Source organism: Lotus japonicus, chromosome 2 (assembly GCF_012489685.1).
Source record: "Lotus japonicus ecotype B-129 chromosome 2, LjGifu_v1.2".
Classification (NCBI taxonomy): domain Eukaryota; kingdom Viridiplantae; phylum Streptophyta; class Magnoliopsida; order Fabales; family Fabaceae; genus Lotus; species Lotus japonicus.
The window spans coordinates 14037621-14049526 of record NC_080042.1 but is presented as its reverse complement, the minus strand read 5'-3'; the positions used below and the strand labels follow the sequence as shown (position 1 = coordinate 14049526).

Sequence of the window (11906 nt, the reverse complement as noted above, 5' to 3'; positions counted from 1 at the left end):
AAGCGGCATCAAGTTGATGCTCGCTCCCAAATCACACAAGGCTTCAACAACAGTTAACCCCTCAATCTCCAGTGGGATAGTGAAACTCCCAGGATCCCTTCTCTTCTTAGGCATTTTCCTTTGCAAAATGGCACTACACTCCTCGGTCATCATAATAGTTTCATCAACCTCACTCAACTTCCTCCTCTTATTTAAAATTTCCTTCATGAACTTAGCATAGATAGGCATTTGCTCCAAGGCTTCAGAAAAAGGAATATTGATGTGGAGTTTCTTAAAAACTTCCAAAAACTTAGAAAACTGTTTATCCAGATTTTTCTTGACCAAAGCCTTGGGGAATGGAATCTTACTAAGTTCAGGAGAAGGAGTGCACACAACTCTAGCTTTCACAGGTTCACTCACTCTCTTCTCCGTAGCACCCTTATATTCTTCCTGTACTTTCTCATTTTTCTCTCCCTCATCTTGTTTCTTTGACTCGTGTAACACTCTCCCACTCCTAGTGGTAACAACAGCAAAATTCTCTTGTTTAGACAAAGTTAAAGAATCGGGAGAAAACTTACCTTGAGGTATCTCGGCCATTTGCTTGGCTAGCTGGCCAAGTTGGTTCTCCAAGTTCTTGATAGCCGCCTCTTGGTTCTTATGGTTGTTGTTCATGCGGTTGATGCAACTCTCCAATAGCTCCTCTAAACTCCTCTTGCAATTCACCTTTCCAACAACTTGTGTTTGGACAAGAGGTTCATGATTTGAGGATGGAACTATGCTTCCTTGAGCTATAGCTTTGGCTTCATTGCTCTCAGCATTGACAGTACACAAGTTACTAACATGAGGTCCACCACAAGACTTGCACTCCACACAAGTCATTCTTGCACCAACAGCCTTGGTCTCCTTAATATGCATTCGAATCTCCGCCACTTGTTCGGTGAGTTGCTTGTTGGAGGCCAAGAGCTTGTCATAAGCTTCCACTTCAAACTTACTCCTTCGGGTTTGGCGATTATTTTCAGAGTTCATGGCTCTCGCTGCCATCTTTTCTATTAAGTCATACCCCGCTTGTGGGGGAAGAGCATCGAACTCGCCATTTGAAGCCGCATCTAGGCCAAACCTCCAAGAGTACTGTAGACCATCATAAAATGTTGCAACCAATTCAGCTTGGGTGAGATTGTGTTGAGGACATTTCCTCAATAGCTTCTTGTAGCGCTCCCAAGCTTCATAAAGACTTTCTTCAGTGGGTTGCACAAAGTTCATGATGTCTTTTTTCAATTTCCTCAGAAGGGCTCTTGGGAAGAACCTTGTTGTGAATTTTTCTGCTAAGTCTTCCCAAGTAGTGAAGCTCCCTTGAGGCTGTGAATTCAGCCATTCCTCAGCTGCATCCTTCAAAGAAAATGGAAACAAGCTCAACCGAATTGCATCCGTCGGAACATTGTTCACACGGTAAGTGTTGCAATTCCGGATGAACCTCTCCATGTGAGCATGTGGATCTTCCAAAGTACCTCCACCATATTGGTTTTGGCTCACCAAGTTGATGAATGCCGGTCTCAACTTAAAGTTTCCCACTCCCTCGGGAAAGACAATGCTCCCGGGATAGTCATAACTCATAGTAGATGAAGTGAGTTCCCGAAGAGACCGGTTGGCATTCTCAACTTCTTGTTCACATAATCGGAGGGTGATCCCCTCTTGGATTCTTGCCTCGATATGGGCTTGCATCTCCTCCTCCGTCATATGGCCACCCATGACGGTGTCTCTCTCGAGAGCAACCTGAAAGTGTGACACTAAAACAAAGAAAGATTAGTAGCACCAATTCTAGACAAAGATAAAAACAAAAAATAAAACCACAAACTAAAAACTTAAACCAAAATCCACAAATAATTCCCCGGCAACGGCGCCAAAAACTTGTTGGTTAATCCGCAAGTGTACGGAATTCACCCGGTTTTAAATTATCGAACCACAGGGAATTGGTGTGGCAATTCATTTTAAGATTCGAGTTCACGGTTGGAAAGCAAATAAAATTCAGTTTTAAGGGTTGATTGTTCAAGTGATTGAGTGACAAACTTAAGAAATGTAAGTGTGTGATAACAATGGTGATCTTGCCTTAGGTTCTTGCTTAACTAAATCAGTTTTAAATTAACCTATTCTTCCCACAAAAATTCTGAGTCTCTCCTTGATGTTATAGCCTATGTAATCATCTATCAATGCCTTGTATAGACAATCCTCTAAAGTCAAAAGATAGGTTCAATTCCTTGACAACCTAAACATTTGCTAAAGGCACTAAGCATGCAATTCAGGCCAACAAACCCCATCCCCTACTCTATTCCTAGTAGCAAGCATAGAAGAGGTAATCCCATATCATGTCCCTAATCTATAACAAATTTCCATTATATTATAGAAAAGCATAAAGCTAGCTCATGATCTAACTTGAAACATAAAGCATAGATATGGAATTCAAGGGTTTACTCAGAAGATTCATGTGAAGAAAAAGGAAATAAGATTAAAACATCAAGAGTCTTACAAGGAACCCAAAGCAAAAAGGTGTTTAGCCAAGCATGGCTATGAAATCCATACAAGAAAATAAGGATAAAACCTGGATCATGAGACTTAGAGAAAGCTCCTCAAGCTCTAGAACTAAAACCCTATCTTCTACCTTATTACAATATGTGAATTTGACAAAAGGTCCCAAGAGAAATGCCTAAAAACCAATTTATAGGCCAAACAAACGAGTCTGGGCGCTCAGGCGCCAATTCAGAGCGCCTGAGCGCCAATTCCAGCCCAAAAACATGCCTCTGGAAGGCAATTGGCGCCTAGGCGCTGGTTATAAGCGCCTAGGCGCTCTCCCCAGATCCCCTCCATATTATGCCTGGCGCCTAGGCGCCCATTTCAAGCGCCTAGGCGCTCGTACTCGCTGGAAAAGGCTTTTTGACTTCTTTCTTAACTCCTCCTCAAGCTCCATCAAGTCTTCCATTAATCCCAAGCCTCTTTACCTTCCTTCTCCTTCAGTTATTGATCTGAAAACTTGAAACACAAGGCAAGGAAAATCCAGAAGCTCAAAGAGCTTTGTTAGCAAAGAGGGGCCTCAATTATCAAAGGGAACACATGCAAGTCCTAAAGTTACTTATAATGCAAGAAAAGTCCCTATAAAACCACAGAATTACTAAAACAAAGCAAAGACACAAAGAAAGATAAAAATGCATGAGAATGCATGAAACACTACATGAGACTCCACAAAAAGACTCAAAATAAGCAAAGAAATAACCCTAAAAACACTACTAAAATAGGGTCATCAAGCTCCCATGTAGCATCGCTTGTGTCCTTGTTCCAAATGACTTTCACCAACACAATCTCTTTTCCTCTCTATTGTTTCACTCTTTTATCCCCAATGTTGACTGGCAGCGTCTCCAAAAATAGCTCATCTTTCAGCTCTATGTTGTCCGACTCGACCACTTGTGTCGGGTCAGTTGGAAATAACATTGCTTGGCACTCCGTGCAATCGCACGACCTTAACCACTTGCTCATTTACTTTCGTTCGTCCGAAGTTCCGCTTAAACTCGGTACATCACTACCGTTTCGAAGTGAATGCTCAACTTTTTCTCGTGATCTTCATCCATGATCCAAAACTCAACTCGATCTTTCAAAACTCCTAGACAAACTATCCCTTGGAATCCACTAGTCCATTAATCATTACCTCTAACTTCGTAACTATCCTCATTCGCACCATGAAATCAATTTTCCACTTAGTCACGTTTCAAATTAAAACTCGACTTGAGTCTTAATACCTTGTGCATCACTAGACTCATTCCCTAGAAGATCAAATCATAACTATACCTCAAGGGACTTAACTAGTCATTTTATCATCTGATCCTCCAACATTCTGAGATTTAACTGTTATCGTAACCGCTAACACCACTAAATCTCTTAAGTGTACATGAATCTCAGCTCACTAGGTCAACCTTAGCCCTAGGATTCTCATTCAACTTAGTAAAATTCACTTGCTAACCCTAGCATGCATCATCGAAATCCATAACAAAGTTCCATTCACTCTTAGACGTTAAGCAACTTGTCCAAATATGACAACCTCAAGTATTCATCTTAATACTAACACTTTTCTTTCTGTAACTTGATCACCATCTCGTCAATCAACTTCTTAATCTCTCAATCAATTTCTGACCAACTTCGAGTCCTAGAAACTTAAGACAAGAATTCATAGGCTTAAAACCTAAACCTTCACCAAGTTTGGACCTCTAATGTCATTTAATTCTTCAATACTTCTTAAATGAATATCCATTTCTTAAAACTATATCTCCTTCGCAAGAAAACTAATACTTAATGCGAACTTTTCCTCCCGAACTCGACTAATCTTCGATCCAATCAAGTTAATCTTACCAATCCTTCTATCAAAGTCCATAGCCAGCTGTGATTCCGAATATCACCCCCTCAATATTAAGTTGATCAGGCCTAATACATCGAAGGTGGAAATTTAGAAAAACCCACTGGAACAGTCAATGAATCATCCAGTAGTCACAAATATCCTGATATTAAATCCTAAAATGATTCCGCTACAGAACTACACACCCTCAACATAACACGTATACTACCCATAAGGAATCTCTCTAAGATTCACTCTTTAACTTCTAGCTTCCTTATAAACGCATCGGTGCAAGACTACTTTTCTAGGATTAGTGTGTCATTCTAAACCTCGTGTACCTCTATAGTTTAAACACGAGCAACAGTCAAATAAAGTCTTAATAGGTGTAATAACTATAAGGTCAAAACTCAGACAGTAAAAGCAAGTTAGGCGTGTTGCACATTCTACGAGAGTAATGAAGAGCAAGTTGTACTAGAATGAGAAAGAATAGTTAGAAGGTTACCATCGTTCTTGCGCTCTCCTCTGGTTAACCCTTCAGCTCCTTCACCGTCCATGATATAAACCCTTCCTCTAGCAGCAGGGCGCTTTACCCTTGCAGTGTTAACGGATGGCTCCCTCTTCGGCGCCTTATAGTCCACGACTAGATGCCCCACTCGGTTGCAATTAAAGCATCTTGGTCCAGTCGTTGAGCACTTGTCAGCAAAATGTCCAGTCTTCCCACACCTAAAACATATCACACCCTTGTTGCCGGTTTGATTCCCTGCACCTCCAGTAGAAATAGTCATCGGTTTGTACTGTCCCGGGGTAAAACCTTCCCCTATAGGACGCTGATAAGGTTTCTTCATCTGAAACTTTCCTTTTCCCTTGTTGTCTTGGGAGCTCGACCTCATCGGTCCCCCAATTCCTGCTCTATCCATCCTTCTATTTTTCATCAGCTCCACCTCGGTGGCCTTCTCAACCAAAGTTTGAAACCGCATAATTCCCAACGGCCTCACTGAATCTTTGATGTCTGCGCTCAGCCCATTCAGAAACTGCTTACACATGTAGCGTTCATCAACATGGTTGTTGAAAAACTGGAAGTGCTTAGCCAATGATTCCAGTTTGGAAGCATACTCAGGTATGGTCATACTCCCTTGACAAAGAGTCAGAAATTGTGCCTCCCGCTCGTCTCGAGCGCTAGTTGGAAAGTACTTCTCCAGAAATGCAGCACGGAAAGAGTTCCAGTTCACCTCTTCATTGTTAGCTTCCATAATCCCTCTGGTACCCCTCCACCAGTACTCAGCATCGCCCAGCAGCAGATAAGTTGCCAGGCCCACCTTGGCCCCTTCACTAGTCTGTAGTACTTTGAAAATCTTCTCAATCTCTTGGATCCATAGATCCGCATTGTCCGGGTCAGTCCCACCCGTGAACTTGGGTGGATCCTGCCTTCTAAAATCATTCAGTCCCCTGTTCTGGTCCAGGGCCGCTTCTCTACGAAGCCGGTGTAGCTCGCGTACATCCTCAGTAGCACGCCTATGTGCATTGTCATTCGTCTGTACAGTCATTGCTTGGACCAAAGTGGCCACCATCTCCGCAAGTTGGTTCGCGTTCACCATGTTCTGTATTCGTTTAGCAAACAGTCAGTACCAATCATAAGATAGTATTATGCATAGCTATACAATATGATTAGGTAGCACCTTCAATCAATTAAAGCGAAAATCGCTTGCAGACAATCAATTTTCACTCTTTACAGAGTCACACAACCTAGCACAGAAGACCTATTCCCCAAAGACTCTCGAAAGACTCGACAAGCTCTGATACCACAATGTAACACCCCGATTTCGGTGGCGTCACTTTAGTAACCAAAAATCAAATAAAGCGGAAAAGCAGGTATTTTTTTTTCGTTTTCTTTTTAAATAAAAAGACTTGTCGAAATAAAGACTCAACCCAATCGCGATTAACTGCGACTGATATACAATAAAAGCACAGCCCTTGCTGCAACCAAAATCATCGTCACGAGTGTCCTCAAGTGACGGAAAGTAACATCAAGTAACTAAACGTATTGCCCAACGACAAACAAGTGCGACCCATAGTTAGAGTCTTAAGTTTTATAAATACAGTCCTCCAAGAAAGTAAGTCAGCCCAAACGGCCTCCAAAGGACTTCCTACGTCCGACAAACTCCTTGTGATCCTCATGGAAGGGAATCACACAAAAAGCTAATAGTCGGGGACCTACCCTGCCCCAAAATAAGAAATGAAAATCAGAGCTATGACAACGAAACCCGATATACTACACCCCTAACATCAACCCTCATCCGATCCTGCATGAAGTCCGGGTCCACGTCGAAGGCTCAGTAGTAGTCATTTCGCTCCGTGTCTTCCCCGAACGACGAAGCATCACGAAACAATCCGTCAACGGCATCTGATAAAAAGGGCATACATAGCCCCCCACACACGGGTAGCACGCGCAAGGGTCAACTTACAGAATATAGTATAAAGAATACAAGACAAAAGGTAAAGTGTAAGGGGTATATATATATATATATATGTTGTATATATACATATAAGTTCTGCATTGTCTACCCTAAGGTTTATACATAGCATGTTATCAAATCTCTAATACAATTCAATCATCAAAACACACAACGATGTTTATCAACATCAAATCATCAAAACACATAACGATGTTTATCAACATCAAATCATCAAGATCTCAACAAATATAGTTAGAGTGCATGTTATGTCAATGCAACGTCAATTCAAAAGGTTCCGGAAGAAGTAGGCTGGGCACGATCGAGTCGGTCCTAACACTGGCATTGTGTCGACCATAACCCTCGGGTGTCACTTACAACCTTGACATAGCCGGATCAGTCCTAACCCTACGGGTCGACTTTTCCCTCCGCTATGCCTGACAATCAACAGGTCGATCCTAACCATACGGTCGATCATAACCCCCATCGAATGCCCGAGTTACCCGAAGGCATATACTGTACCCGAAGGCATATACTGTACCCGAAGGCATATACTGTACCCGAAGGTAAATACTGTACCCGAAGGCATATACTGTACCCGAAGGCATATACTGTACCCGAAGGCATATACTGTACCCGAAGGTATATATCGATTCTGCGACAAAAGGCAGATAACTTCTCGAGTCATCCGACTCATCTAATTTGATGGTCAAAACTGCTCAGCGAGCGAAGAGTAACAATGTACTTGGAAACTTATAGTTCCCTGACTTATCCTTTAGATAGTCAAATAAATAAACTGCTCATCGAGTGAAAAAGTATAAGCATACTCAGAAACTTTTGAGCTTCCCTAAAACTTCGATTCGGCGACACTTCTCATTTTCCAAAACTAATATCCAAATCCTAGAAGTTCATTTGAGATACTTAACATTTAATTAAAAGAGTTTGAATGTTGTTTAAAGCATTATGGAATTTCTCATGAAAATATTTTCTTTCCAAAACGATAAGTTCAAAAGATCCCGATATCCCCAAAATCCCATGAGAAGGTCTTGAAACCACAAAAGAAGACAAGAGTCTGAACCTCAGTTCGTCTTGTCGAGATAAACCCTTAAGAATTCGCCACCAACGGGGCATAACTAACTGTTATTCCTCACATTTTGGTAGTCCACGAATAAACGATATAAATTGCACCATATGGTCAGCATATTCCAATAATAATTGCATGTTCCAAAATAATGTGCACAAGTATTCGCATAGCCTAAGATTAACCATTTAATCACTTAGCAAGTATGGCATGTGAATCAAGTAATTGCGGTAAAACATAACCCTGTCCTATCCACTAGGAAGCAGAAAGACGGAAACCAGTAAACGGCCGAAGCCTCTCAGAAAACGGAGACACACGTCTCGTATTAGTTTCACACGGCCGAAGCCTCAAAACATTTTCTCCAGTCAAAGCGAACATAAATAAGCAAGTCGAAATTGTCGACGCCTAAAGGATTAGCTAGCAGTGTAAGTTGCCCTTACCTCTAGTTCTTCCAGAATCACAGTGTAAGTCACACTCCCAAGCTTGCTCAGTCAAGTCTAAGGTTTCCACAACAAACCTTAGAGCAAACAAAGCAAAATCAATCAAAATAAGTCGATACACTCGAAACAATACTAACTAACGTTAGACAAAGCTCAAGGAGCTTCAGAGTACCACATTTAGGCACGAATGGAAAGGCTTTTCCCGAATGGATGAGTTTCGACTCGATTCAAGTTTTGTACAAAAACACTTTATTCGCTAAAACATCCATAACTCGAGCTACAGAACTCAGAATGACACGAAACCAAAGCCAAAATTTCGACAACGGAGAGAGTTACGCTATAACTCAGGTCATACAGACCCAAAAATTATTTTTGTACACGGTACCATGGCATATAAGTTTCGGCCACTATCAAAATAGGGCTTCCCGAACTTTTTCTTCGATCTAATTTAATTCCTAGGTATTCTTAGGCGATATCTAGGCCAGGGAAACTCTCAGAAAAATTATCGGGTCGAAAACTGTCACAGGGGTATTTTGGTCAATATTTTTAGCTCAGAATTTCGAAATTGGAATTTCGAAAAACAAATGGGATGGGGACGTTACCAACGACGTGTATGACAACTAATCCTACTAGCACTAAGCTAAGTCGAGAGTTTTCAGCCTAAAGGATGAAACTTTGGCTCAAAATGGGGTTTTCAAGCAGAGTTGAAATTCGGCGGCATTTCGGCGATATTCGGCAAAATGTATTCGGCTAAACATGCTCTTGGGCATGCAGGGAATAAGTTTAGACACTGAAATCAAGTTATTTGGACAGTTTTTCAAAAAGCTCAAAACTTTGAGCACAGAAAGACATAGAGAAAAGCGACAAAATTGACGATCAGAAGTAAGGAATAACATCCATACCTCGAGGACTACGCGTAGCAACCAACGGTGCAACGATCAGGCAAGAAACGGCGAAAAACTTTTTCTTCCTCCTCCTCCTATGGTGCTCGCGGGTTTGGGTAAGAAATGTGGAAGTTTTTTTGAAAATTTTTCATTTTCTTGCTATTTATAGGTTTTGGAAAATGCGGAAAAATGAAAATTTCGCGATTCCGATTTTTCCTGCGCATTCCTCCGTGAAGTCTAAGATAGGTTATGGCGACAGAATTCCAGAACTCAAACAAGGTTTCTTGGAATTAAGGCAAACGATCCAGAGTCGGTGTAAATCGATTTTACCCGAAAAACTACTTTTTGCAGTTGATGTCGAATGTAAGACCCAAGTTTTTAAGCTTATGCTAAGTGAATAAAATCTTATTCACGATTAGGTTTGATGTATTGTGAAGGGAAACCTGAACAAGAGTTTACCAAATGAAATAAATTTATGAAGGAGAAAGTTCAGGAAAAGTCAAAGGATTGCATCATGATCGATAAAAGTTATAGCACGATCGTTACACGCTTAAACCTAGGTCAGAAACCCTAGTATAAAGCTAGTTTTCACTTTTAGGCACGATGGAAGTTAATTCCAAAAATCTTCAGAGAAATGTTAGAACTTCTCTTTTTCCATATATCACAATCGTTTCGAGGCGAAACTCTAGGATCTACGAACGTCCGATTCCAATCATCGGAAGTTTGCCGAAACCAAAACCCTAGTATTTCAAAACCCTAGAATCACCCGACAATGAATACTTTTTCTATTCGGAACATAAAATGAAAATTCTACACGCGTACACCCATTTCTCTTGATAATTTCAATCTTTCTTCAGAAGGAAGTTTTCCATTCCGACATTCGATGCAAAAAGCAACTTATCGGGTAAAATAGTTTTACACCGACTTTGCATTAGTTACCAAAAATACAAGGAGACCTCATTTTAGTTTTGGAATTCTTTCGCCAAAACATATCTTAGAATTCACGGAGAATGACGCCGGAAAAATCAGATTCGCGAAACTTTCATTTTACCGCGTTTTGACAACCTCTATATATAGCTAAGAATGAGAAAATATCACAAAATCTTACCCATTTCCACCAAGAGGGCCGCGAGTTTGCATAGGGGAGGAGGAGAAGAGATTTTCTTCATTTCTTGCTTGATCGTTGATTAATCAGTTGCTACTTCAAGGCTTCGAGGTATAGTCGCTAATCCTTACCTCTGATCGCTTTTTCCATAGCTTTTCTGTAGGCTTTTCTGAGTTGATAGTTTTGAGGTTTTTGCAAAACTATCCTGAATATTTCATTTTTGATTCTAAACATCTTCCCTACGTGCCCAAGATCACTTCTGCCGGATTAGTTTTTCCGTTATGTCGCCGGAATTCCGCCGGAATCAATTTATGCCTTAAATACCCATTTTTGGAGTAAAGCTTCAACCTTTGGGCTGAAAACTATCGCCTTAGCTTAGTGCTAGTAGGATTAGTTGTCATAAACGTCGTAGGTGACGCCCCTGTCAAATTTGCTTTTTGGGATTTCAGTTTTGAAATTCTAAGTTAAAAATAGTGACCAAAATACCCCTGCGACAGTTTTTGATCCGATAATTTTTCCGAGTTTAGAATACCCTTAGTTACGGCTAATGATAGCATAGGAATCAAGTTTTATCGAAGAAAAATCGAACCCTACAATTACCAAAAGTGGCCGAGGGTTATAGAGGGGGAGGAGAAAATTTCCTTTTCCGAAAACTTGTCCTTTCGCGCTAGATTATCGTACCTCGGAGTATGTACTACTTCGTGTAACCTTCGTGATGTATTGATAGCTTAGTTTCCGATAGATTCTGATAGTATTTCTGTGGTTTTGCTCTAAAGGTGATTTTGAGGAATTCCCAGAGGAGCAAGGCTTTGATTGTGAAGAAGTCCTAGAAGATCATCCTGGAGAATCTTCAGGTGAAGGCTACTCACTGAATCTCTAGTTAATGCTTAGGGTCGATGCTTTCGACATTGTTTACTGTTTATGCACTTGTTTGTGTTTGATTGGAAAAATGTTTTCTGAGGCTTCGGCTGACAATGTAGATGATTCATCTACTGAATGCTTTTGAGATGGAATTTCATGCTAAGTGCTAAGTGGGTAATTTAGGATGTGTGATGCATGCCTTATATGCTAAGTGCTACGTGGTTATTGCATAATATGTTGATATATGATATGTTGGTTGATTGTGCTGAGTTAATTATGCTTTTGCAATGAGATCTGAGATTCTGAATAGTGACAATAGCGGGCAGGTCATGCCGATTTTATTTTGAGAGTTTTGAGAAAGTTGATAGGACGAATGAGATTCGGACCTTGTTATGGTTCTTCATGGATCGAGACATTCTCTGGAGTCATTTAGGATTAGGAGATCCCGAGAACTTATAAGATATTGCGATAAGACTAAAAGGATATTATTTTATAAGGAAAATTCATAAGACATTAAATAACCTCTAAACCTTCAAAATAATGATAACAAACTCGAAAGGAAGCTTTGGATGCAAATCTTAGTTTTGGAAAACGAGAAGTGTCGTCGGATCCAAGTGTTGAGAATGTTAAGAAGTTTTGAGTACGTTGATACTCTTGTGCTGTTGGAGCAGCTATGTGGGTGGGCTATCCGAGGGATAAGCCGGGAAATTGATAGTTTCCGAGTATGTTGATAC

The 11906-nt window shown here is 40.7% G+C and overlaps 1 non-coding gene across 1 annotated transcript; it reads left to right on the top strand.

Annotated features, from left to right (window-relative positions):
• Positions 1 to 1150: 1150 nt before the first annotated feature.
• Positions 1151 to 1257, top strand: LOC130741563 (small nucleolar RNA R71). The gene has a single exon (XR_009020455.1). It is a non-coding gene; the product is annotated as a small nucleolar RNA R71 (small nucleolar RNA).
• The last annotated feature ends 10649 nt before the right edge of the window (positions 1258 to 11906 follow it).